This window comes from Limulus polyphemus, unplaced genomic scaffold (assembly GCF_000517525.1).
Source record: "Limulus polyphemus unplaced genomic scaffold, Limulus_polyphemus-2.1.2 Scaffold8474, whole genome shotgun sequence".
NCBI classification, from domain to species: domain Eukaryota; kingdom Metazoa; phylum Arthropoda; class Merostomata; order Xiphosura; family Limulidae; genus Limulus; species Limulus polyphemus.
The window spans coordinates 8,633-13,384 of record NW_013674084.1 but is presented as its reverse complement, the minus strand read 5'-3'; the positions used below and the strand labels follow the sequence as shown (position 1 = coordinate 13,384).

General features: G+C 35.0%; 1 pseudogene; it reads left to right on the top strand.

The window, feature by feature from the left end:
* LOC106475367 overlaps positions 1–4,752 on the top strand; it is a 12,907-nt pseudogene that overhangs the window by 1,974 nt on the left and 6,181 nt on the right.

The following is a 4,752-nucleotide window of genomic DNA, read 5'->3' as shown; positions in this document are numbered from 1 at the left end:
TGTGCCACTGGGGGGCTATGAACCAAATTGTTTTTGTTTGTAATTAAGCACAAAGCTACACAATGGGCTATCTGTGCTCTGCCCACCACGGGTATCGAAACCCGGATTCTAGCGTCCGCAGACATACCGCTGTGCCACTGGGGGGCTATGAACCAAATTGTTTTTGTTTGTAATTAAGCACAAAGCTACACAATGGGCTATCTGTGCTCTGCCCACCACGGGTATCGAAACCCGGATTCTAGCGTCCGCAGACATACCGCTGTGCCACTGGGGGGCTATGAACCAAATTGTTTTTGTTTGTAATTAAGCACAAAGCTACACAATGGGCTATCTGTGCTCTGCCCACCACGAATATCGAAACCCGGATTCTAGCGTCCGCAGACATACCGCTGTGCCACTGAGGGGCTATGAACCAAATTGTTTTATTTGTTTTTGTTTGTAATTAAGCACAAAGCTACACAATGGGCTATCTGTGCTCTGCCCACCACGGGTATCGAAACCTGGATTCTAGAGTCCGCAGACATACCGCTGTACCACTGGGGGGGCTATGAACCAAATATTGCTAACAGCATTTCATAGGTTATTTTCTCTCAAACTTTAGTTTAGTCTAGAACCTTTTCAATGCTATTCTTATTTACAAAAAGTCCTTAAGGTCCTCATGATACAGTTGCTGTATGTTATCAGATAGAAGATATAGTCTACAGATAAAGTAACTTTTCGCGTAACAGTTTCTTGTAAAGATCATTATGTGCCACCTAGTGTTGTGTTGACTAAATTATAAGTTATTTTAAAGATAAATTGATCTGATTTCGTGTTAATAAACTTGTAGTTTTTATGGCGAAAAGATGAAGCTAAGATACTAAAGACACTATATCACCACTTGGAATATAATAATACTTGAAGCTTTGAGTCGGGCATGGCCAAGTGGTTGGCGTGACGGGCTGTGTATCGAGAGATATAACGTTCGCGCTGCAACACCGCTGAAGACACTCCTACAATCAACTGTGGCTGTGTTATAAGATTAAGAGTCAATACTGTTTTCCAGTTCAAAACCTTAAGGTTATGATGGCGGGTGCTGTTGATTGATTCCTTCCCCTAGTCAGTAGTTCAAAATTTGGCACGGCTCAAAACTCAACTTTTGCTTATCACGATCTCTTCTGTCACTCTTCACACTCGGTACACCACTATCTATATTACCCCCCCACCCCCACGGTGTCTCAGCAGTAAGACTTGGGGCTTATAACACCGAAAATAGCATTAGCTATTGGATTAGTAAACAGTTGCTAAGACTGATCTTAACTTAATTGTCAATGGGATGGAACACAACTGTTTTCAATTTCGCGAAAAGCTCTCTGCGCTAGCTGTCACTAATTTAACACTGTTAGACTAGAGGGAAGGTAGCTAGTTAAAACCACCCACTCTTGGGCTACTCTTTTACCCACGGATAATGGTACTGACCTTAACATTATAACGCTTGCACGGTTGAAAGGGCAAGCATGTTCGGTGATGGAGTTTCGAACCCGCGACACAGAGATAAGCTAAGCCCGTTATTTTCAAGTGACAATCGTTCTATGTACTTATATTTAACCGTTACTGATGTTCAGTAAGCTGATTCACACGGATAAAATGAAGCAAATGTGTCGCAGTGGCTCAGCGGTAAATCTCGGGCTTACAACGCTAAAAATCGGGTTTCGATATCCGTGGTGGGCACAGTACAGATAGCCCCTGGTGTAGCTTTGTGCTTAACAACAACCAAATCAAACAGCAACAACAAAAAAGATCAGAATTACAATTTGGGAATACTAGAGGATGACGAATTCACTTTTCCGATCACTTAAAAGTTAATTTTGGAGTTGTAATTTCGCTTGAAACGAGAAAAGTAATGCTTTAGCATGTCTTACCATTTATAGCGTTTCTTTTTTTTTTCCGAAAAGCGCTAATACGTTATAGTTCCTATTTCTTTTTTAGGGGCACGAGTTGACCCTTCAGTAAAGTTCTTGATTTCAGAGCTAGCGAGCCGGGTTGGAATCCGTGCAATAAAACATAATCTTCCCCACATTTTAAATTTATGGGTGCGTTATAAGAGCGACAGTTAACCCCTAAGCGCGGATGGTCGGTGCTGGTGACTTTGGTACGAATATTTTTTTTTTAAAGCTACTAAATAAAAGGTTGTAAAATGCTTGTTTGTGTTTCAAAAGTCAAACAAAATAGTATTTTTACTTCTGTTTATTTAAATAAGTCGAGTTCAAGTTTAGAATTTTGAGAGTAGTGTTTTAATTACATTATCTGCACCAAAATAGTATTTTTATTTTCCTATTAGGGCTATATTTTCTCATTTTGTAGGTGGTGGTACGTTATTTTGAACAAACTCTTGTCACGTGTCTCGTGGAGCCCTGGTTTAGAGAGTTGGGTTTTGCTGTATTTTATGGAAGTATTGTACTTAAAGTGTACAGGTATGAAAGATGCTGAAAATTAATGGCTTTCGAGTACAAAAATAAACATGAATAATATATTAGTAAAAAAAAAAGAAGTTATGTAACTATTTTGTAACCAAATCATTGTTATTCATATTTGTTACACTGAAATTTATTCGTAAAGTGAGAGATATAACGGACCTTCAATAGTAAAGTTTTGATAAGTCATCTTGAAAGAATTTTGTTGTACCATATAAATCACAATATATTAAGATTATAAATTCTAAAGACAGTTTGGTGAACTCTACGAATTCGAAAATCTTGCTCTATTTTATTCAGAACACATTTTAAAAGACATCGTTGAAAAAATATATGATGATTAGAATAAATAAAAAAAATGTCTTTTTTTTGTCTTCTCTGTTTAGAATTTTAGCAGAGTTTCAGACTAGAAAAGCCCACCGTGTTTGCGTCAGAGATAAAGATTTGATGAAGTATTTATTCGGAATTGTTTTGGTTGTCATGGGTTACATGGCTGCTTGGACGGCAGTAGTTACGGACAATGTCGCCAGGGGACACGACATTCTGGACCAACAGAAAACTGTCGATGGGCTTAAATATTTCACTTGTAGGGCCTTATGGTGGGACTATGTTACGGAAGTGGGTAGGCCTGATTAACAACAAAAGTGTAATATAAACAAGAAACAGGAATTATTGAACAAGAATTGAAATAATGTTAAATGCGACAACTTATAAATCTAATAATAAAATATGAAGTTTTGAACTAAAATATTACTAATACGTAAAATATCCATATACAAAGTTAATCTTAATATGTGAGGCTGAAGTTTTGTTTAACTAACCTGTCTTAGCTAAATATTCATAGGTTTGTAATAACGAGTTTTGGTTATCGGTATTTGCATTTTACTTTCTTTTTTTTATTATGCAGGGGAGTTTTTATTTCTCCTTTTCGGAAGCTACCTGACTTACTGTATTCGTAACGCTAGATCTGATTTTAATCGTGAAAAGTGGACACTTTGCGCCGCAATTTACATTGAACTTGTCATCTCCGTTACAACTCACACAGTCAGGTAATGTTTATATTTATCATTAGTTAAATACAGAATTTGGTTTCATCTAATTCAGTCTTTCTGCACCCCTAAATTTGAAAGTTATTTTAAGTAAAGGTATGATACACATTTGAATCGGTGTTAGCGATAAGCTCGCATTTTATAAACGTAACGAACCCCGCGAGAGACTGTATGACTATTGATAAGCCTATTTTTCTTCGACTTACGATCAATATGTGGACCTGTATTTATAAATATAGGCTTGTTTTACTTCAACTTATAATTTACATAAGAATCAATATTAAAAAATAAGCCTACTAATATTTGATTATTGATAGGCCTACTTTATTCATATTTTCATAATCCATATGAGAAATTGTATTAGTGATAGGCCTATTTTTCTTCGACTTATAGTTATACTAGTCCGTATGAAAATTTGCGTTGTATTGATACATGGTTTCGTGTTAGCCTTTGATGAATTAACAACACTTTTATTTAAATAATGTATTTTCTACTCTATGTTTGAATGTAGTATATATGTTGAAACAGAAACATCAGTTTCAGGTGACTAACTGCAGAAAAAAATGTCTTTTTAGAAATTATCTATGATAATACTACTCAGTTTTTGTCTGTCCTGAAAGTGCGCACGTATTTCATTTCAATGAGTGTAAACAAAAGGCGAATGTAAATATACTTTAGTAGACATTTTATACAACAATATATTAAAAGCTTATTAAAATTTTTAAGAAGGCCTAACGTTAAATCGTATAATAACATTATAACTTTATTTATTGATAGTATTAAGTACGGTAAAGTTTAGCTCTAACTAAATTAAAGCAAAAAACGTACACAAGTTACAATGTTAAATTATCTCTAGTGAATATAGGCCGTACTTAATAAAGGCTTAACTAATATTAGGCCTAAGATAAGTAAACTTGTAGATTTCAGTGTCTGCGATTAAAATCATTTTGCATTATTCTATAAATCATACATTTAAAGAAGTTCTCTTGCAATAAAGACACTAATTTGACTGCAGTTTTTTTTTTTTTTTGCGGGACTCTGCTAGCATATAAATATTTAAAATAAAGGGCCATTAAAAGGTGCATAGTAATCTACTGATAGGAGCCATCTAGTGTAGCATATTGTTTACAAATTTTAAGTAATTAAAATTAGATTAAGATATACGCAAATAATAAAATTTACGTTTTGATTCTACCGATAAATTTGTTTTTCCCATGAATTCTTGTTGATATAATTTTTTTTTCTACAAT